The following is a 23,568-nucleotide window of genomic DNA, read 5'->3' on the forward strand; positions in this document are numbered from 1 at the left end:
ATGGCCAAATCAGCACATTGAGCACTGAAGTAGGAGGGAAGAAGGAGCAACAGATATGTTCAATTTTTATGAAACTTCACTTTCCTTTTCTGTTATGTTTCAGATACTGATGAGAAAGTCTACACCTCTAATTTGAAGTATGGGAATAGCCCAGAATGGTTCAGTCCCACATGTGAAGTACAGTACACATATGCAGGACCGTAGGTTTGTTGTTGTCATTGTTTCATCTTTATTTGGAAGTAAAGTAATAGCCAATTTTTTAACCCCATGTCGAATCTTCACAGAAGATATTTTCCTTAATGTTCACCACTAGAAAGTATATCTTTTTTTTTTTCTTTTTCCCTAAAGAGATTAAAGTGCAATTATTATTATTGCTGGAATTCGTCCTACTTCTCTACTGAACTGTTAAAGGAGACAAATAGCATTTTCACTAGACTTAATTAAAAGTCATGTTAATAAGGTGAAGTGTAGCACACCGAACATAGCCAATACTTTACTACTACTGACTATCTACTGAATATTTACTATGTATTTCTACATTTAGTGTATTAAGTTATAAGAACTGGTTTATTGAATGTAAGTATTAAGTATAGCTATCCAAGTGTATAGAGATAGATGGACAAATAGATGGATATAGATGTATGCTTAAATTCAAGAAGATTGAATTAACATCAATACTCCCTAAGTTACATTGCTCTCCCCTATGGTAGGTAACAAAATTACTGATTTATCACACAGCTAAAATCAATGTGTCAAGGTACGGAGCACAGTGAATTATAATTCACAGGCTCACTCACTTCTCACAGCTTGGCCCATTTTACCATCTGAACAAGAAGCGTATTTACAGCTGGCAAAACTCCGCCTGGGTTACAAACAGATTTGCTTTTGAAGTCTGTGCCCATCTGCTCTGCAGCAAGGAGTCAGCAACTCACAATAAACGGAGCTGGGGTAATTACACCATCTTTTTACCATTTAGCTGTTTTGCCATCACTACAACTCAGATTTTAAAGCTCCTTCCAATTCCTGCCCATGACATGGACCAGAAAAACAAACAAACAGAAGCATATTGACAAGAACATCTATACGGTTTTATTGGACATAAAGGAGGAAACGTGCTGTAATAGGCTGCAGATGTTACAACTTCCAGCATCCAGGTGGCCACTTCAGAAATTTAAGATCTCACCTTTTTAAAAGCAAAAGAACTGAGCTACAATTCATATCTATTTCACTTTTCCACTTCCCCACCAAAAATTGTCACTCCACATGCAATACTTCTGTTTCCAAAAGCTGTCAAGAATTTAAGATGTTTTGGCTTGAGGAAAAACACACAACTTAAGTGTCCTGAAAGATATTAGCACACATTTCAACCTGGACAGGGTTCCAGCAGCTGTATGTATGCGGATTATACTTCATGAGATTTCCTCAAGGTAGGGAATGGTTGCTTTTGGAGTGAAAGGCTGAAGCTCCAGGAAGGGCTCTGGAAGGACCCAGAGAGCCCTCTCAGCTGTAGGCTCCTGTCCTCCATCAGCTGGAGGACTAAGTTTATCTGCTCAAGCCCTTCTCAGAGCATCATTTCTCGGCTATAGAGTGTGAACATAGAACATATCATTCAACTAATTTCTGAGCATGTTCCACTGTCATTCAACCTTGGACTTATTTTTCCATTCCCAAGCTTACATTTTTGGTGCTCCCAGCAGCAGAGACCTTCGAAAAACAAAGGTATGTCTCTTAAATTCACAGTGCTTTTCATCCCTTGAACAGTGCTCTTTCAGTGTTGGCTGGGTGAAAGGTGTTTTCTCACAACTCTGAGCACCCGTATTTCTTTATGGAGCAGATTTTACTAATACAAAGGCAACAGCTTTCATCCTTCATCCTTCCTTTTTCAGGGAGAGCAGAACAAGTTTGGTACTCCTTCACCTCAGATTAGGCAAAGCAGATTTCTCCTCCTGCTTCTTCCAGTGTAAACCCTGTATGGTGCATATCAACAGCTCATTGCTGTGAACCCGAAGCACCTGAAAGATATGAGGTGGCACCTCTTTCTCCTGACTTCAGATTAATCCAGAAACATGTATACCCTTAGAGGGGAATTAGAATTTATAGTGTCCCAGCACTTTGGGCCCAGTTTTGCCCTGGGTAAAGGAAACTTCCAAAAGGAATGTAGGATATAAAATTACTAAGGTTGGAGAAGATCCCTAAGATCATCTAGCCCAGCCATCACCTTGGTGTTTCCGTTACCAATCAATATGCTATAAAACACAAACTGAGGTATATGCTGGGAGGCAGTTTATAAAGTTACAGCCCCATCAAAGCAGAGCCTTCCAGCAGTACTTTGGCTTCATATGCGCCTTTGCCCTGCAGAGTTGGTTCTCACCATGCCCTCGCCTGGAGGACAAAGCTAAGTCATTGCAGAGGGCTGCAAACAAGCAGCTGATTACAATGCACAATTAAGAGTCAGCACACAGTCCCTGCAGACTGGTGCAATGTGCTACTCTCCATGAACAAAAGTTCAAAGAAAGTGCAGGAGCTGGGAAGTTGAATTCCTGCTGGCCACGCAAGCAGATTCTTGTATTTCAGGGAATGCAGAAATATACACTTAGATTTCAGTGCAAGACAGTATGCCAACCAAATGGCACCAAGGTAGCCTATCACAAGCAAGTGAACCAGCCAGTCACCAGCCCAACCCAGAGAAAATGAACCTTAAATGTTTGTGAACATTTATAATGATAATTATTAATGATATCTTTGCTACAGGAGCATTAAGATGCTCCATAGCTGCAATGGTGACTTGCACAAATTTGTTGCATTTGAAACATCTGTCTCCTAAACTCTTTCCTAAACGCTCTTTCTATCTTGAGGCTGATGTGACTTGCACTGTGTTTGAGCTTTTCTATTGCTTTTAATGAAACTGCCATTTGGAGAAGCAAACCTCTGCATGAGCAATACAGTTCTGTCCTTCTTTATTTGAGGTTACTATCTGAAGTAGAGACCCACAAGATTTCAGCCCTACATGAGCACACAGCTGCAGGAAGTAAAGGAGAATGGTGACCCCAGCTCTCTCCACCACATCAGATGCATGTTTTCACCTGACCTGCACAGCCCTGGCCCACATTGTTAATCACACACACAAAAACAAGACTGAAAATACAAACCTGCAGCTTAAGTTTTGCCTCTCTGAATAAAACTAGAGGCATTTGTTCTCTGAACAACCCTAAGAAGCTTGCTCCTATCTCCAGGAAAGTTGCTATTCTTCTTTGCATCTTCCTGGGGTGAATTTCCACAGTTGGGTGTGCTGAGGGTTGGGCTATCTGTAGCCAGATGTTTATGACTAACTGCCAGGTGACCCCCAATCAGAGCAGAAATGGGGGGTTGGCACCAAGTGACCGGAGAAAGACAGATGAATGTCTTAAAAATGTTCTGCTCAAACTTTATTCTCTGTCTCAGAAGAACAAAGCCTTTTTCAAGGAGGTTGTGTTTCCCTTTCCACCACGCACTTGCAGAGAAGGAGCACTCTCTCAGGATCCAGAGACGAAAGACTAGGAAATCTTTCATGTCTAATTTTGGTTCAATGTCTGTTATGACTCCCTGGCTCTATACCAAGATTTCCTTTGACTTCTGAAGCACAAGTATGCTCACATATTAAAAAAAAACTTAGATTTAAAAGGAGAACTATTGAAGTTTTTATGTCAAAATGAAGACATTTGTTCCATAAATTTAAACTTCATCTAGCATCTTCATCAAACAATCACACTGAATAAAACTGTTCTTTTGCTGCATTTACAGTGAAAGCATTCGAAAGCAAAGACAACCATGGATATGCTATAATAGAATAATAGCAAATGAAGGGTTAATACTGAACAGATGTTTTTCTGCTCGTTTGCTGGAGCCAAGTTTTCTTGTGTTTAAACATCCCTGTTACACTGCTCGTCCACAGGACCAGCAGGGCACCTGTAAGCCCTGATCTCTCTGCTTTGGGCGGCTGAGCCTTGTATGACCACAACCTGCAGGGACATCCTCTAGACACACAGGAGACAAGAAACCCTAAGGCATCTCCTTCTGGGGCCAAAAACATCCAGTTTTATTGTATTACATAAACTATGTTATTTATTACCTTACTATATACAGATGTTGTACTAAGAGATGTGGTTTAGTGGGTAGATGATTAGACTGGATGATCTTAGAGGTCTTTGCCAACCTTGGTGATTCTATGATTTGCTTAGTTGACAACATGACCACAGCTAACGGTCCCAGAGCTGAGCACCACAAAGCCCCAGGGGTGTTTCAGGTACCAAACACAGGGAGACAGTGTAAAAAACCAGCAACTTCTGAGTCTGCAATTATAACCTGCATTGCTACAGATGTGCACAGTGAAAGGAGAGAACAAACTGAGGTCACCCAGGAAATTCTGATGCTGGCGTTCCTTCGCTTCCAAGCATCTGACTTTGCAGCTTTAATAACGTCCCTGTCATGAAAGGATTTTGTGTAATTTTTATATAGATTACTGGTTGCTGTCTATTGGCAGACTCCCACAGAATAGTCTGGGTGCAGTTTAAAAACAGCAAAACCTTGCCTCTGCTGAAAGCAGCTGCCTGAACTAGAAGGGCATTCCAATGCAAGTATTACTTCTGCTCTGGAGGATATTGAAGCCACATTTCAATTCTGTGAGATGCACAGAGATGACAGCATTGCTTAATGTATCTAGCAAGTTCCTAACTTGATCTTGATTGAATGGGGAACGGCAAATCTGACCTTTCTTTTAAATTACCATTACAGAGTTTTAATGGGTTTCTTCAAAGTTATCGTTACTAACATGAGTATTACGGGATTGAAATCAGCCCATTAAAGCCTGTCATCACAATGCATACACAACAGCGGTACCTGCAAAGAAGCTGCTGAGGTATCAAGAACTGTCTTCTACCTACAAAAAGGCGAGAGCCAGGACAGAGCATGGACAAGTTGAGATAGTGATAACAAGAGTTACCCATTGTTTTACTGAGAGTGGTGGAGGTAGGGAATTAAATGGGTCAGAATTCATGCAGGGAGGCTAAGGTACTTCACAGTACGTTTCATGGTTAATAGGAATAAGCTGGTCCTCTGCATCGTCTGCACTAGGCTTGCTTGTGGTGGGGATCAGCTGTGCAGTGCGGGGTACCAACCTGTCCCACATGCTGTGAGCCTGCAGCTATCAGCGTATGAGATCACACAGCTACATACTATTATTATCATCAGATTTTCAGGCAAGATTTGCAAGCAACGCCAGGGAACAAATCCCAGGGCCACCATTAACCTCAGCAGTAATTGAATTATTCTGAAGATTCCTCTATTATTTCTAAATCAGGAGTGTCCAGTTATTTAGAAGCTCAGCTCATGATCTGCTGGTCCTCAGCACCTGCTGTGTATGCATGGCTTTTTCTCAGTGGAGGGAGAAGTACAGCAGTGGTTGTGAAAGGCGCCCACCTAGCCAAGAAGAGGTACAACACACAGAGCAGTGACAAATACCTCCTGTGTTGAGCTGGCCCATAAGCATGCCTCAATAGTCCCAGACAGCAGTGACCATGTCTGGGTTTAAGACAAGTGTTTATGCTTTGTCCTTTCCTGATGAAGACTGGCTTCTATGCACTGATTTTTCCCACTATCCTCCCAGCCTTCCTCTTTAGGATTATTTTTTTTTTTTTTGGGGGGAGGGGGGGTGTTACATGCTAAATACCACCTATAGAAATCAGTGCATAACTAAGTTACTGATAGGTGTAACTGGCTACAAAGAGCAAAGGCATTCTTACAGGGAGGATTCAGTTTTTCTCTGCCATGGAACAGTTTCCAGCTATTATTGCCACTTTTTCTTATCAGGAAATACCCACCTCTATTACAGAGAGACAACAAACATACACAATTCTGCAGACAGGTCAACTTGAAAAATCAGAAATGGCAACACTGAGCATTGGGAAAGTGCAGTTAGCTATGTACTACACTTTGTGCACTGACTGGATGTGTGTGATGTCGGTAAAGACATCAAAACTTACTGAAAATTGAGTATACCAGGACCTGGGGAGTACCATGCCAACAGCCACCTGCTGTCTGCTCCAGCATGCATCCTGTCACCAGGTGTTTAGCCAAAGCCAGCAGAACCAATTACCACGGAACACTCTTCTAGGAATGGAGAAGCTGCAGTGAGACAAAACCTGGCTGCTCCACAACAACTGCCAACAGTTTTCCTGTAGATAAGAAAGCTGCCTGCCCCCATTCCATCCAGCACTGCTCCATCTGTGGTTCTGCTGCTTGTGGGAGCTCACAACAGAGATCTTTGGAATGAGAGGACCCACATCTGAAAACATCTGAAAACAGTTGTGCAAGGAGAAAAGAATACATGGTGTAAAGGATGTGCACACAGAAAGGCTCTCAGAAGGTTTTTCCCAAGAAGGAATCTTCTCCTGGGAGACTGCAAAACCCTGTATTGTTATGAAAACAGATTCTCATGGTGGTCTTCAATGAAACGTTTACATGCAGATTCTTTCATTATATGCTGACTGCATTAAGAACATTACATCCTTAATAAATCTCCCAATGCTGCATTTCATCTAGCTTGATCCAACATGCAGAAAAAAAAAAAAAAAAGGATCCCTATTGCAATGAATCCCTTTGTATAAATGCTTTCTGGTATATATTCATATAAAAGCTTACTGGTAATCATCTCTTCAGGAGTCATCAGACTTCACATCACAGCTGACCACACACCTTACAGTCTCACTGTATGCTTTCGGCACGAGACAGTGTGCCACTGGTGTGATGTAGAGTGCCTGGCAGGAGGAGCAGGGGAACAAGAGAGGTGCTGAGAAGCTTCAGAGCCTCCAGCCATCAACCAGGGTATTGTGCATCACCCTACAGCTCTCCCCAGCCCAACAGCCAGGGCTGTGCTGGCACAAAAAGCGCTGTTGGTATTTGCCTGACCCACTGAGAAACTACCATCAAAGAAAATTAAATACCAGTATGAAAAAAGAATGTTTGCTCAGGATAACAAAACCAGGAAGGTTACTGGATTAGGAAGATCAATTTATCTCCATAGCATCTGGTGATATTTCAGATGACACTGAGAAGCCATTTTCACTATTCCAGAGATACTCTTTTTGGCCTGTGATTGCTGACAGCAGCTTCAGAGCTGTCAGATACAGCTGCCCCATTTCTCAGTGCCTACATCAGCTCACCTTTACACTACAAAAGTCATATGCATGACAGCAAAATGCTACAACAGCATTCTGCTCCATCATCCTGAATCCAGACCCAGGATTCGCACTGGGGATGCCTATTCCTCCTTACACATCTGCATTCCTATGATTCTCAAGGCAGAAGTCACCATTTGCTGCAGAAAATACAATTGAAAGGTGCAGGACATGTTTATTAAGTTCTGTAACTTCAGAATATTTACTGCAAGGTGCCAACAACAGGAATTTCAATTCATTGCTTATTTCCATGAGTCAATGCTCACATCCTAAGGATCTCGCACTGGGACCTCCTGGAAATCCGCTGGAGATACATCCTTCCTGTCAACAGTAGCCCTGGAAACAGCAGCTGGTAAAAGGCCACAAAGTAAACGGCAAATTAACTGCAGTTTTTAGCACAAGAGAAACACCAAAGGTCCTTATGCTCGAATGAGAGAATGCAGATTTGAAAACACGTATCTGGCTGTTCAAGGAGAAAAGATATCGTGGTGCAAGGATGGGCACACAGAAAAGCCCTCAGGGAGGTTTCTGTCCAATCTATCCCTGAGAGTCTACAAGGACATTTTCTTTTTGTCTGACCTGCCACCCATTTACTCTGCTGCTCTATGGATCACAAGTTACCAGCTCCAAGTATCCAAGTACAATAGAACACATTTGTCAACCACCAGTTTTCAAAGGAGCATGAGCACCACATTGCCACAGACACCACAGGATCATTGCAATTGAAAAGGACCCTTAAAGGCCATCTGGTTTAACCCCTCTGCACTGAACAAGGACACCTACAGCTCCATCAGTGCTCAGAGTCCCATCCAGTCTGAGCTGGAATGTCTGCAGGGTTGGGGCATTCACCACCTCTCCCGGCAACCTGTGCCTTTGCTTCACCTTATTGTCAAAAACACCATCAGACTGAGGGGCTGGACCAGGATCTGAACAGTTTCAAGGACATCTCCCTCTCTGCATGGTACAAAGAAAGCTGTCTGAGCAAATGACTGCACCATTTGTGGAGCACTTTTTCCATTGCTACTGGCGTCTCTGCAGGTTGCAAGCACTTGGTCCAGAGTTTTCACCAAAGTCATGTGAACTTTGAAATACAATGACTCTGCAGCCTTGGCCAAAGATTTCAACTGCATTGTGCTTACTGTGCTAAAAAGCACCTGCAAAGCATATATTTGTGATATTTACTTTATGAAATTAAAAGCACAGAGAGAGAGTGAAAAAAGATCAGTTTCTTTCTGCTACTCCTTAGTTTGCATAAGCAGCCAATTGTAAATGTCAGACACCAGTGGTGCATTAGAAATGGATCGGGCTGAAAAAAACCCTGCCCTGATGTCCAGAGCCCAGGCTGCTGTCAGCTCCAAGCTTGTTCCAGTTTCACAGACAACATCCTACGTTAGGTCTATTCACAGCAATGCCCAATACTAGCAGGAACAGGGAGGTAATTGTCCCCCTGTACTCAGCACTGGTGAGGCTGCACCTCGAGTATTGTGTTGAGTTTTGGGCCCCTCACTGCAAGAAAGACATTGAGGCCCTGGAACGCGTTCAGAGGAGGGAGATGAAGCTGGTGAGGGGTCTGGAGCACAGGCCTTACGAGGAGCTGGGATTATTCAGCCTGGAGAAGAGGAAGCTCAGGGGAGACATTATTGCTCCCTATACCTTCCTGAAGGGAGGTTGTAGTGAGCTGGGGGTTATGGGATATGATTTAACTGGGAAGTATTGGTGATGGTTGGACTGGATGATCTTCCAGGTCTTTTCCAACCTTGATAATTCTGTGATTCTGTGTGATCCTGTGTAACTCCAGTAGCTAAAGAGGCTCCAGCAGCCTGGGTGCAGAGTTGTCACCCTGTGCTACATTTTGGGTTGTGTCCCTTTGCTTCAGTTAGCTCTGTCCAGGTTCAAATGGGTGAACAGGGAATTCTGAGAGATCCAAGCTCATTAGAAGAGCAGGTGAGGATGTCTGCAGCTGAATAAGCAGGTTGCTCTGGGAATAGCATGAAACAGATGTCCTAGCTTTGCACTCTCTGAACATTTTCTTCAAATAAATTGCAAGAGCAGGGTATAAGGCTGACTCTGTCATTTATCTTTTAGCAGCTTTTCTGGTTTTTTTGGGTTTTTTTTCTGCCTGCTTTCTTTAAGGGTAGCAGTCATGTCACAGGTTGCAGTCTCCTGTGAAAGGATGACTTTAGAAGCTGGAGAGCAAAAAAAAAGGGTTTCTTCATTGAGCAAGGGAAAGGAAGCGTTTTCTGCTGAATGAGTTTACAGACATTTCAGGTGGAGCAATGGGAGGTGCTCTGCACACATTACGGGATGGGCAGACGCACAAACAACATGGCAGCTCATTGAAGAAAGTCACCTCCCTAGGATTTACTCAGGGGATCTCCCTTTGGGATATTTCCCCAGCAACATCTGGTGCTCAGGTTGCAGAGAGGCAGTTGTTTTACACAGACTGTGCTTGTGGCTTGTTACATTGGCATAGCAATGCACTTCATATCAAACTGAAGGGGCAGCGATTGCATACCCAAGTCCTGGGAAATACACAGGCAGATCCAGAACGATTAACAGAGAGATGCCAAAAACATGCTCACTGATGCAGGGAATTACAGGTAGAGATGCACACATGGAAGCAAAAGAGACCTGATTCTTCCTCATTCGTAAAGAGTGTACTTTGAAAGACCAGTGCACCCAGACTCCTATACAGACACTCATACACAGGCAGAGTTTGGGTGTATCCTTTTTGGAGACTCAGCCTCTAGCAGAGGACAGCTCATCAGCATCTACTCCCCATCTAAAAGCAGCTCAAGGAGGTTCCTTTCAGGAAACAAGGTCCAGTGTTTATATATCTAAAAACACACTGCCCAGGCAACATCCAAGGGACTGAAACAGGAAATAAACTGCTAAGATATACTAGAAGTCCGCTGTCTTTGCTTGTGATTGAGAACACACCCCCCAGTGATGCAGGAGTGCCGTTTACTGTCTACTTTACTGCCTGTACTGCTGGAACAACCCTTCCTATGTGCAATGCTCTTAATAATGTGCATAGCTCAGAACTGTACAAAGGATGCTTCCAAAAAACCTACATGGGGAATTAGTTCAGGCTTCAAGACAACGAGGCAATAATTCAGCAGCTCCATCATCACTAACAGAAGTTAATGCAAAATAAATTCCATGGGAGTTTGCAAAAATGTCAGATGACAACAATACCTTGGTGAGGCAGTGCACATTTTATGCGCCCTGCTCATTAGTTGTTAAGCCTGTCTGCCTGCATGACTGTTCTCTCTTATTTAAATTAATCACATTCTACATTATGAGGAATCAAGCTGAGCCCTTTGGTACATGAAATGTTTAAAATGGTGTTATTTTAACATTTTTTTTGGACATTTGCTATTGCACATCTATTCATACACTTGCACTCAATCCTCCTGTTGCAGTTTGCAACCAACCAAAGGTTGGCTCACACCGGTTGATGTCTGGAGCCACATGCCCACCATAAGAAAAATAAAAAGGCCCAGTATTATTCTGAATGGCAATTGATTTTAAACTGAGCTACAGAGCGGCTGTTTAGCATGATTAGATTTGTCAGACTAATTCACAGAAAGCTTATGTCTCACCTCTTCAAATGTAAGAAAGAAACATGTGGTTTTCCATGTATGAAGAAGTTCCATCTAAACATGAAGAACTTATTTATGGTGAGGGTGATGGAGCACTGGAACAGGCTGCCCAGAGAGGTGGTGGAGTCTCCTTCTATGGAGATATTCAACTGGATACCTACCTGTGTGCCCTATTGTAGGCTATCTGCTTTAGCAGAGGGGTTGGACTTGATAATCTCCTGAGGTCCCTTCCAACCCCTGCGATTCTGTGATTCAGAGCTCAGTTAGATTTTATAGGCAACCTAGATCCAATACGAGGAATCCTGCAAGTCCGTGTTCAGTCTAGGCCACAAATATCACAACTAGCTCAAAACAACGATGGGTGCTGAAGCTACTCCACGAGTAGTATCTTGGTTGGTCTGGAGTAACAAATATTTAAAGACCAAAAAAGGTCCTTTGCAAATCAGTGAACCAACACTTCCATCTACCAGTCCTGTCTACCAATCCCCTCCCATGAACCGAGTGCTGCTCCTGAACAAAACAACTCTTCTTCTATGATATAAGGGAAAAATCTTTCACAGTGAGGGTGGTGAGGCACTGGAACAGGTTACCTACTGATGTGGTTGATGCCCCATCCCCAGAGACTTTCAAGGCCAGGCTATATCAGGCTCTGTGCAACCTGATCTAGCTGTGGCGTCCCTGTGAATTGCAGGAAGTTGAGCTAGATGGCCTTTAAAGATCCCTTCCAGCTCTAAGGATTCAATGGTTCTATGATTCTCCCTGGTGCCCAGCCCCAGTCAGTCAACAGACAACAGCATACAACACCCAGTCAGCCCTAACATGACTTTTGAACAACAGTACTACTTCGAGTACAATCCAGACTCAAAGCACTTCCACAAACACAGGCTGCTGAAATTATTAAAAGCAGGAGGAGAGCACACAATGAATTCCACAGCTCTAACAGCCTTCTGAAATATGGAAAACACAGCAGACAATGCCATTTTACCCACTTAGCTCAGGCACCTGCGGACAGCAGTGATTAAGGTTGGTACAAGGGCAGCAGGTCCCAGTGCTAAGTGGGCAGAATGGCATCCCCAGCAGTTTTTTCCCCCCCATTCATTATCGGTGAATTTTAAGAGTCACCACATAACCCTGCCCATCCTTCCCCGCAGGGATATCGGTATCGAGCCATTTGTCAGCAGAATATCGTCACATCGTACAATATCACCCTTCAACGCAGCAGCAGCACAGGACGGTGCTGGAGGTTATTGATTCTGAACCACTGACACAGCAGAGCATCCCCAGCAGGAGGGATGCCCAAGGTCAAAAGCCTTCTTAAAATACACATTTGGCTACAGGGAGTTTCATTAGGATCCATACACCATCAGGTATCGATGGGAGGCACTATTTATAATCAGTCTGTACAGTGCTGACAGTCTTTTTATTTAATGAAATTTGGGTTTTGTTGTCAGTGTCAGGTATTCTGAGTTAGCAAAACGCAGTGACTTCTCCCATACTAAAAATGAAACTGTATACAAAGATGGTCTTAAAAGCCCGGCAGTAGCAACAGCTCCCGGAAACAGCACGTATCTATTTAGGTAATACAAACAAGATGTCAAATCTTTAAAAGCATCAGCTGCTAAGCAAAGTGCCAGTCCATCCATAAGTGCCCGGGTACCACTGAAAAGGAGAGAGCTCCATCCGTCATTCAGTCTCTGTAAAATAAATAACAAGTTATTGCACGTTTTACGGCTGCATATTGCAGCAAGGAGTTCAAGTCGCCTTGAATCAGAGGGTGGTGATGTTGGAACCGGTCACCCAAGGAGGCTGTGGATGCCCCATCCCTGCAGGCATTCAAGGCCAGGCTGGATGTGGCTCTGGGCAGCCTGGGCTGCTGGTTGGTGACCCTGCGCACAGCAGGGGGTTGGAACTGGATGATCATTGTGGGCCTTTTCAACCCAGACCATTCATGATTCTATGAATCGAGACATCCAAGAATTAAAGCTCTGCCTCTTCCTGTGTTTCCTGAAGGAGAAGAGTTTCCCAAGGCACAGCCTTGTGCAGAGGACTCCAGGGCTCACCTGACCTTTAAGATCTCCCACACCATACAGAGGTGGAGAAAGAGCAAATCCCAACCACCAAAAAGATAAAAATAATAAGGAAAAAACAAATCAGGAAATCTAATTATAACTTCAGGCCACACTATATTTAGCAGTTCCCTGGTGTGCTGCAATGTTCTTAATTGCTATTGTCAGAACATATGCAGGAGAAGTAGCTGCTGTTTTATGAAATGAAAGCCCTCTGCATGCAGTTTGGGGCACAGCTGCCATCAGGCCAATGAGAGGAGCAGGGGCTGTGGGGGTTAAAAAGCATGATACATGTACTCATATTTATACCTCTCCTATTGCATGGGATTTTGACTTGCAAGCGAGCAGTGTTTGCTGACATAATGCATATACAGGGGAAGGACAGACACAGAGTTATCACGAGGCAAGATTAAAACTCTTCACTTGATCTGTATTGATTTTCTTTCCACAACATCATCTGCCTGAGCATACATCTTCCCATTTCTACTCCATTGCTGGGCAGGAGAGGATGCATAGCGTACATCACATGGCAGAGAAACAGCTGCCGGCATCCCTGAGCAGGCACGAATTATTCAGCTCTCACCAAGGGATCAGGCTGAAGCCAGGAGCCAGCTTTCAGCGTGCCAAACTATACCCTTGCCTGCTCTATTTGCAGGTAGGCCCATCTCGTGTGGCCCTGTACACTGCCATGGGCAGTTGGTTGGACTTGATGATCTTCAAGGTCTTTTCCAACCTGAGCAGTTCTATGACTCTAAAGCATGATGCAGCCACACCGTGGGCTTGCACTCAGATAAAACAGGGCTGGGAGCATCTCCCATACCACTAACCCATTCCCAGGCCTCTTGACTGACTCTCCAAAGCAGCAGATGACATAAAAGCAGAAAGAACATCATCTTAGCAACCTTGTTAGCACTTGCCAAGCCTCATTCCAGCCTCAGCACTGCAGATGCTTAACAGGTCCACACTAAAAATCTTTGAACCTTGTAATCAATACAAGCAAGCCGCTGCACAGAATTTACTGTTATCCATGTTACGCTTCGTTAAATGTTAGTTTTACAGCATTCAGATGTGTAAAACTGTTGAGCTGGTTGTTTCATCAGCTCCAAATAGCCATGCAAGACTGTCTGCAAGCAAAGCCCCAGGTCACTCAGTTTTTGCCCTAGAACATCAGTTTGGCCTCTACCAAGTTTTCCACTGGTGGGTTATGAGCAAGGACACTGTAGAACTCTTGAAACTGTACATACACACACTTTAAAGTGTATCAACTCCCCCGGATCAGGGAGACAGAAGTGCTGGGACACAGCAGTGCTCCTTTGATGCCCAAACCATCCTCAAGCTGACTGAGTTGCAGAGATTGGTATGAATGTGCTGATTTTCAGCCCCTCTTTCGTGACCCATGGACTTAAATGTGAAACAGCAACTCTTTTGATCTATTCCTGCCACACTGGGATGGCAGGGAGCGCCCAGCAAGCCCTTAGCCCACAGTCAGTGTACTGTACAGGCTAAACCACAAGGACTGATAACAAACCATCACTCTCCTACTGCTGCTAAGAACATTATTTATCTTAGGGACCATTTCAGTACAAATGGTTTTATGTACTAGTATTCCCACATTTCTGTGGCCTTGGGTCACAAGCCTATATTTTCACTTCAAAGACAACAGCTAGTAATGAAGAAAAATATTGTACATTCGTTACAAAGGGGAAAAAAGTATGTTCAGCATTCTCATGATTCCTTCATGCTTTGGCTAAAGGTTGGGCTTGCCTCTTCATTCTCATCTCCTTTAATTTATTAAATCCTCTGCCTCTATAAAATTAATAGCAAGTTTTCTGCAGTAGATAAAGCAAGTTTCTGAAAACAACTATCACACTGCACAAGGAATCGGGGTGATTTAGAATTAAAGTATATACACTTCTAAAGAGATCAGCTGCACCACCCATGCCTTGAGATGCACCACAGCCACCAGCTCTTCGCAGGGACCTCCTTGCTGCACCCCCACCAGGATGAAGGAAATCTGCCCAAGTGTTTTGGAAATTGCAAATCACTTTTGCTTGTTGCAAGAGCGAAGATGACATCCCAGTGAACTGGAGCCATGACAACACCAGGGCATACTGCTCCTTTTGGGGGCAGCCTAGCAGCCTTCAGAAGCATTCCTGTTTAAGAGGAGGTGTCAGAGCATTAGACCAGGTCTGCAGCCAAGAAATATCAGCACTCTCCTTTGTGAGGCAGGCAATAAGTGCTGAAGCATAGAATACGGACACTTTTGCCTTGGCAATCCATTGCACAGAGTTAACAATTACCCAGTACCAACTCTGGAGGTCATCACTCCCTTCTCAAGTCGACAAATGAGTACTGGTATGTTTTAAGGGAAATCCTCAAGTTGCTACAAACAGCTGCAGCCAGCAAAGGACTTATGTGCAGATTTGGAGGGCCACACTGCACAAAATGATCAAAACTGCATCTGCAATCACATTACCTGGTGTCTTACAGTGCCCCCTCAAGCTGTATTAGCAAAGGCATTCAGAACATTCTCCTTACTGGTACCTTATTTCCCTCCATCCCTCAGTTCTACTTTAAGCAGTGAAGCCTCACTGGCTGCACTGGTTGGGAAGTGGCCACTTTGACTTAAGAGCCAAAGCATCATGCAAAGCAACATGTTTGTCCTTGACCATCAGCAGGACAAGTAGTTGACAGGCTGAAAGTCATACAGCAAACAATCTGACTTACCCTACAGGATGGAGGGAATGGAGAGCAGCTCTTGGTTTTCCAAGGTCCAGCAGCCTCTGCCAGTTGGTTTGGCACCAAGCCTTCCTCCAGCACAGCCACTCTGAGCACAGAGGCAGGAAAGGAGAAAGAGAGCAATAAGCCTCCTCTGCGAAGTTTTGTTTGTCTGAGCATCAACAAAACACAGATGGTCTTTTCTCTGAGTGAAGACCATTTAGCACCTGGAAAACTCTAAGCTGGGAAGAGAGACCAGAAGGCAAACAGGAGAAATATGCTTGTGCTTGACACTTTGCTTTGCAAACTGAGCTGTACCCCTTTAATCAGCAGCAAATGTTCCTGGACACAGCAGTACTGTGTGCTAAGCAAGTGTACCCGTCAAATAGATGAAGGCACTTCTTCGTGTAAAGAAAGAAATATTTTGTACTGACTTAAGAAGTAATAATAATAATTAAAAAGTGCCTGCTAGAGGCTTTAAAATTGAGGAAAAGGCTGTTAATTGTGCTAATAAGGCTGCCTGGGACCTGTCCCTTTGCCAAAATCATTTTGAAGGAATAGGGATGAAGGCAGGAGTGGATCAGAGCCCTTTCCAGGAAGGCAGTTCAAAAGGCAGTACTGCTGTGAGCAGCACTCCCAAGGGAAGGGCTTCAGGGACAACCACTCATCAGCAAATGGTACCATGGTGTACAGTTGGAATAATGCAAGAATCATAACATACAGCTGGAATAGCACAAGAAGAGTTGCAAATAAATAGTCAGAGGTTATCTATAGGAAAAACTCACCAACTCTGAGGCCTTCAGTCAAGATGGAAAACATAGAGACCACAAGAACTCCACAAAGGAGCAATCTCCAGAAAGAGATGCTGCCATAGTGGTGATCAGCCCTTAAATGAAATCTAGGAGAGGTGGAGCCAAGCTCCACCCCTTCCAGGAGCACAGCTGAATTACCTTCACCTGTGCTCCCACAGCTGACCTGACACTTGCCTCAGATGGTTAATCAGAGGTTCAGGCTGTGATCGACAGTTTCCCTTACACATGGAAAATGAATTCATGTCGTGTACTAAAACACAAACCAAGAACAAATGAACTGCAGCTCTGGAGTGAAACCCATCCAGAGTCACCCACTGCCTTCACCAAGCATGTCCACAGGCTTGTCTTGCGGGTGCAGTCATATTTCCCATCTGATAGATTCCCCATATAATGTAGCAAAGCATCCAGTGAGCTACAGACCAACAGGAAATGACTTTACATTCTCATCAGCAGGGAATAACCTGGTCCAGGTTGTGCCTTATTCATGTAAAGATATCGGTTCCATTCCCACTCCCTCATCAGGTTGTTGTGAGCTGGATAAATTAGTCACATGAGAGGGAACAGGAATGGGAGATTACAGATTGATCCCACAGGCTGCCTGAAGGCCTTTGAGAATCTGAGCTTAAAAATGAGGGAAACTTCCTTTTGAACTCCTTTAAGCTGTTTTTTAATTACGAAATACAGATCACTGCACTCCACCCAGAACATTGTTGTTTTTTTCCCTTTTGGTAGAACACATTGCATCTTTTTGTAATTCAAACCAGCACAACAGCTGCATCCTTTTGATAAATACTTAATTGTCCTACCGTGCACCACTCTACATGGTTATTTATGAGAGTGCCTACAAAGTGCAACTATTTCTGACCTAGATGATTAGATTTCCACTGTTTATTGACCAAACTTTGCTACGAGGTAAAGTGGGAGAAAAATCCACTTAAAACAGAAGTATATCAAATGGCATTAGTTCAGGAGCTTACCTAGCATGGTTAGCTCTTAGTGGGACAGCTTTGGCACTTCCTTTCAATACATACTACCATTTTTCCTGCCCTGCAGTCATCTTCATTCCTCTGCAAAGAATGAAAGCCTACAGGGTGCATGTGAGCAGAGCATGCTCAAAAAAGAGCACAACTTTGTGCTATTTTGGATCAGTTGCACAGCTCTCTTCTAATATTGTGCTTCAATTATACAATTTTAGCTCCTCTTGTTCAGGCCACCAGAATTAAGGGTGTAATTATATGAGGAGGAGAAATTACAAACATGATCAATAGTTCACTCAGAACCCTGTTAGGGAAGATATTTAATTACTCCTAGAGGAAAAACAATCTGTCTGCTTAACACTTCCTCCTGGTCCAAACGGATTGCATGAGATAATGAAAGAAAATACATTTCCAACTCTCACACTCACCCCGACTTGCAGACTTGGCTGTTTACATTGTTCTTATGATGACAGAAGGCTTAAATGCAGTAAACATGATTTAGAATATGTTTTTGTACAATCCACATTCAAAGAGTTTCCCCTGATCTTTGGTACCCATGGGCCCTGCAGCCCCTCAGCGCTCTGTAGCACAGCAGCAGCAGCAGAGATGCAGCATTAGAGCCTGAGCAGCACACACACCTCCTGCTTCACTGCTGAGCCCTGACTTCCTCGCTTACATCCTTTCTGTTATTTCTGGAAAGCCTCCTAGGCTGGGTAATGCAGCACACAGGCAAGCAGAGGCTATTTTAAGATATTTTCATTCTGTCTCTTAGACAGAATTGCCTTCTCATATAAAATGAGAATCATCTGGAAATTCCTCTTATAGGGAAGAGCTGTGGGATGCTGGAGAGGACCCAGCCTTGCTCTCCTGCCAAATTCTGGAATGTAAAAAAGCACAAAAGCCACAATACCTGCTGCAGTTACAGGCTACAGGACATAGTTACCAGTGGTACAAGTGTCCTGACTTCATTATCTGGCCCCAAAACCACAAAACTTTCACCCCATATTGCTGACCCTGGGATACAAGTCTTTGGAGTCTCTTCACACTATCACCAGGCCAGAGTGCAGGAACAAACTCCTCCATCCCTTCACCAAAAGCACTGGACCAAAACAGCAATGAGCTTTTCGATTGACAGTTGAGCACTGCTAAAGGATGCTGAGAGTCAATTATCTCATCAAGATCAAAGATAAAAACGTTTCTGCACTTGTCTCAGCATCACTCAGTAGCAGACCAGATCACTGGGAACGTTATCAAAAGTCATCTGCTCCCTATTGTTCCCTTTTCCTGTTAATGCGGGGATATTAACTGGGAGAAGCTCGAGCACACGGTCACGTGGGCCTTTTATCTGAGGAGAGAAAGAACTTCAAAGGGACAAGGAATGCTTGTCAAATAATATGAAGTAGTCATTTTTGGTTCTTGTTGAGGGAAACACAGTATCTTTCCTTAATGTGAAAATCTCTCCAGGAGGACCTTAGAGCAGAACACTTATTGCACACTGCTTTCACAACAACCTCAATTTTGCTGGGCACAGGAAAGTTATGACTTAACATAAGCACATCTCAAGGTTTATGAAGGCCGCATACGCTTTCAAGGGGACCAACATAGCCTTTGTCCCTGCAGTACATCATCTGCAATGCACAGGGATTGCCTCTGCAAGTCCATAGGGCCAAGCCCAGGAGTCCTCACCTCTCCCTGTTGGCACATGCCAACAGCAGCAGCTTCCCTGCAGATTATTGCAAGCCACTCCTATCCTGTGCACTTGTTATGTATCACTTCAGCATGCTTCCCACAGCCTAATTAAATCGTGGCAGCAACTCATCTGTACACAAGCGACCTGTCGAGGTCCTCAGTTGCCTGACCCCTTTCCTCTGCCACCACACTCAGTCAGGCCCTGATGTGCAACCATCGGGCAGACCCGCTCTGCAGGCAGCTTAATTACAGCCAGATGCTACTGGGGTCAATGCAGAATTTAGAGACTGAACTCCAGGTAACATATGGCGTAATTTATGATTACAGAAATATAACAGAGTCTTCCTGTCCTTCTCCCTGTCTGCCCAGTGATGTGCATGACTGCAAACCATGTGGAATACGTCAAGTGGAAACAGCTTTCTCCAATCAAGATTATCCATCAATCATCGTCAGCGGGCTGATGGTCAGAATAAGTATCTTAGTGGACTAATTTTCCAAATCTTCCTTTCTAACTCTAAGGATTCTATGATTCTAAAAAACTGGGAGAAAGTGGGAACAAATGGAAAAAGATGGGACAGCATGGGAAAAGTTGGGAGGTGTTGGAAAAACATGGGAAAAACTGGTAAAAGTTGGGAAAGCAAAGGAAGAAATGGGAAAGATTGGGAAAGCAGAGAAAAATTTGGGAAAGTATGAGAAAAATTAGGAAAACCCGGGAAAGAAAAAGGTGAGAAAGCAAGGGAAAAGGAAGCAAAAGCAGGACAAAAGTTGGGATAGAGTGAAAGAAAAAGGGGCAGAGGGGGGGAAACTGGGAAAGCAAGGGAAAAGTTGGGATAGCACTGGAGAAAATGAGATAGCATGGGAAAGGAAATGATAGAAAAACTTAGAAAGCATGGAAAAACATGGGAAAAGGTGGGAAAATAAGGAAAATGTGGAGAAATTTGGGGAAGTGTTCAAAAAGGTGGAAGAAGTAGAGAAAAGTTGCGAAGAAGTGGCAAACTTAATGATTTTATTCGACAATCAAACCCTCAGACCGGGGACAGGCTGTCCAGGCTCCCCAGGGTGTGCAGCAAGGGGATTACTGGTCCTCCTCGATGTTTGCTGGTTGGATACTGAGTGGGTGTTTTCCTGCACGGAAGCTAACAGTACTGTGCTACCTTGCAGCTTGTTCCTCTAGTGAAGCTGCCTTCGTGTCTGCACATGCTGACTCTGACAGGTATGATGCTAACAATTTATGCAGTTCTCTTCCTATACTGTATGGAAGTTCAGTAGAACTTCTTACATTGTGCATCATGAATTTCTTTTTTCTTTTTCTTTTTTTAATGTATTCAGCTGTAAAGTCATTGAACTTTTGCTCTCCTTCCAGCCCTACAGATCTGTTGGCTGTTCCCTTGCACACAGGGGTGATTACACACACACCAACAGACAGATAATGCTTCTGCGGGAGCTGATGGACAGCAGCATTGAGATGCAACTAAGTGAGAACAGATGGGATTATGGTTCAGTGCGACAGAAAGCGAACCACAAATGCTGAGATTTAGAGGTCCTGATGCTATTTGTGACTTCTTGTTCCCTTGGAGAGCAGTCTTCCTCCCTTGGTATGGAAGATGGCACCACCCAGAGCAGAAGGGCTCCAAGAAGCAGTGTTTGCATGATGCATATTCAAAACACATAAAAGAAAGCAGACCCAGAGCAATTACTGCATCACTGCACAATGGTAAGAGTTACCCTTCAACCCCAGCTAATTGCTATTCCACCTCTGCACGCCCTTCCTACAAACCTGGCCGCACACACCCAGAAGTTCATCATCACCATTTCCACTTTCTATGGAGCCATGCGATCACCCAGCCTGAGCACCAGTGGCTCCAGCACTGGTTACTCACATCTGAGAACAGCTCGCCTCTGTTAGTCACTGCTGACACTTCAGCTTTCAATTGTCTATGACTACACATGCTAACACTCAGCTAAGCTACTGGGAGAGCACATCACTTGCATGCTGCAGGTAAAAAGCACAGGAGGATGATTAAACTTACAGCTAAGGTTTAGTGGGCTACCAGGAGTCCTAGATGGCATTGCAGCCCTGAAATACCCAATGCAAAACTTCAGAATCTTTAGTGAGAAGCCAAAATGATGCTCTGAGATGGCTTACAAATTAAAACAAATGAGAAAGTAGAAAAGTCACAATAAGAAAAAAAAGAACACATTGCTTCAACATCAGCATAAAGTGAGATATCTGGCTTTGAGTGGAGTTCTATAATCTGCTGGTATCGAAAGAAAAGCCTTATTCAAGACCACATTCATCTTCTGCTTAAACACAGGCATGTGTTGAGATTCTAGCCTGAAACCAGGGGTTAATTCTCCAATTATTTCACAGGATTAGAGCTACATGTTTTTCCCCAGGGAAAGCAGCGTTACTGTGAAGCCCATCCACACATGCTACTTCATAATTCATACTAAATAAGAAGTGAATTCTCTCCTTTGTCTAAATGGTTTGTTTTGGCTCAGCCAGGAGCGGCAATTAGCAAGACAGCCTCCCTGAACACATTTGATCTGCTACAGAGCTTCCTGCTGCGTACCAGGAGAACAAAACTGGTTTCACACAGTCCATGGGTTTTACGTTGGCTGGATGTGCTATAATTAAAATGATCTTTTAGTATTTCCCCCCTCCTCCCCCCCCATTTTCCTGCAGACTTTGTTTCTATGCTTGATTCTTGTGGGGAGGAATGCACGTACCTAATTTAGCAGTTTTGCTGGTTTATTCTGCTCTTTACTGGTTCCCTTTGTAGTGTTTGCTGTTTGTAGTTTGGTGCAGAAACTGAGAACCATTACAGGTTCATTTCATTAGCAAGAGTTCCCATGGAAACACTTCCATGTTTCTCAGTGTGCTTTTCCTGGGATTTTCAAGGTTGAGTAGGGTGAGCTCTGGTTCTTTTTAAGTAGGAACGTGCAGCAGCCTGTGTACACATCCATCCCTTTCAGCAGGGGGAGAAAAACATCATCTTTAGTTTGTTTCCTGTCTTATGAAGTCTAATGCCTGTGCAAACAGAGCAGCTCAGCAGCCCCATGCCACAGACAGATGTTCCCATCTCCCCACCAACAAACCTGATCCTATTCTGAAAAGCCACCTCCAAACCAAAAGCAAGTGCTTTCCTTTCACTCTCTGACCTTTACTTTGAAACCAGGAGTGATGCTATGGCTTAACAGTGCTCAGTGCACTCACCCGTGTCAAGATGTCCTTGTGTCACTGAGGATTTTCAAAGCTTCTTGCAAAAAAGATGCCATCATCCCTCTCCAGCTGAGGTGCTCAGGCGCAGGCAATGCTACTGCTCAGGGGCAAACCCTACCCATAGCAGTTTGGAAGAGAAATGCTTAATAAATAACTAAAAAACACACGTGAGAACTTAAAAACGCTTCCTTTCTCACGCAGTCTCTCTTGGGCCACGCACACAGGTGAGTTACGTAGCAAATGGGTTATGCTGCTAGTGGCTCTAAGGCAGCAGCAGGTTTGTCTGCATCAATCAGATGCTGGCAGGGCAGGCCTTCATCCCCCTTCTCTACGACCCCCCTTCCAGAGTCAGGACACAGCTTCCTAAGTCTATTTTTTTTTTTCCTTCTTTTTTTTTTTTTCATATGAAAACGTGTAAGTTATTTTTAAAACTTACTTCCACCTATTCATGGCAGTGAGGAAAAAGAAATATACAACAGCACGCCAAGAAAACTTCGGCATCCAGACCTCAGGGCCAAGGCCACTGCCTTGAAGGGAGAATTACCACCAATTTTTATTCAAGGGGAGAGTAATTACCATGTTCTGATATATTAAATGACTCATCATTATTATTTTGGCACCTCATGAGCCAGGTATTCAGGAAGCAGATCAGACGAAAGCAAGCAATGAAGGCCCTGGGGCACTTCCCATTGGCTGGTACTACAGGAGTTACCAAAACACAGACGAGGCTGCAGAAACCCAGAGCTCCAGAAGACCCCACTAAACACCAGGATATTATATTCAGACCCTCTCTCCATCACCTCTTTTTTTCAAAGGAAAAAAAAACCAAAACCAAAAACCACACAGCCAGAGGAAAAAAATATACATCTAGTGGGATGTGTGCACAGAGAGGAAGGGAACAGCAAAGGTCATGTTGAACAAGGCTTGTAATTCTTTGGTCAACACATTGATAAGAGAAGTGGGAAGTGTAGCCACAGCCACAGCTCACGTGCCTGGGGAAAAAAACACCCTAAGTGATGAGGTGCATATGATCATGGTAGTGGTGAAATAGCTGGGAGGACAAAGCTCCCATCATCTTCTGGAAATGAAAGCAAAAGTATTAGTTGCTCCTTCCTTTTTTTACTGTATGAATTGGATAGCATTTGCCAGAGCTCACAACCTGTATCTCACAGTTCACTTCTGGGCCATACTGTAGGTGCAAGGAAGTGCTGTAATTGTGACGCAGCCCAGCAAGCGCCTCTTGGCTGGTTGATTTAACAACGTAGAG

The 23,568-nt window shown here is 43.9% G+C and overlaps 1 long non-coding RNA gene across 1 annotated transcript in view; it reads right to left on the minus strand.

Annotated features, from left to right (window-relative positions):
* The window catches only part of LOC116653193 (uncharacterized), a 67,727-nt gene extending 52,021 nt beyond the window's left edge, over positions 1-15,706 (minus strand). The window contains exon 1 of the long non-coding RNA XR_014944428.1: positions 15,610-15,706. This is a non-coding gene — a long non-coding RNA (uncharacterized LOC116653193). The remainder of the gene's footprint in view (positions 1-15,609) is intronic.
* Between the last annotated feature and the right edge of the window lie 7,862 nt (positions 15,707-23,568).

Source organism: Coturnix japonica, chromosome 3 (assembly GCF_054131305.1).
Source record: "Coturnix japonica strain WE chromosome 3, WE-NBRP24, whole genome shotgun sequence".
NCBI classification, from domain to species: domain Eukaryota; kingdom Metazoa; phylum Chordata; class Aves; order Galliformes; family Phasianidae; genus Coturnix; species Coturnix japonica.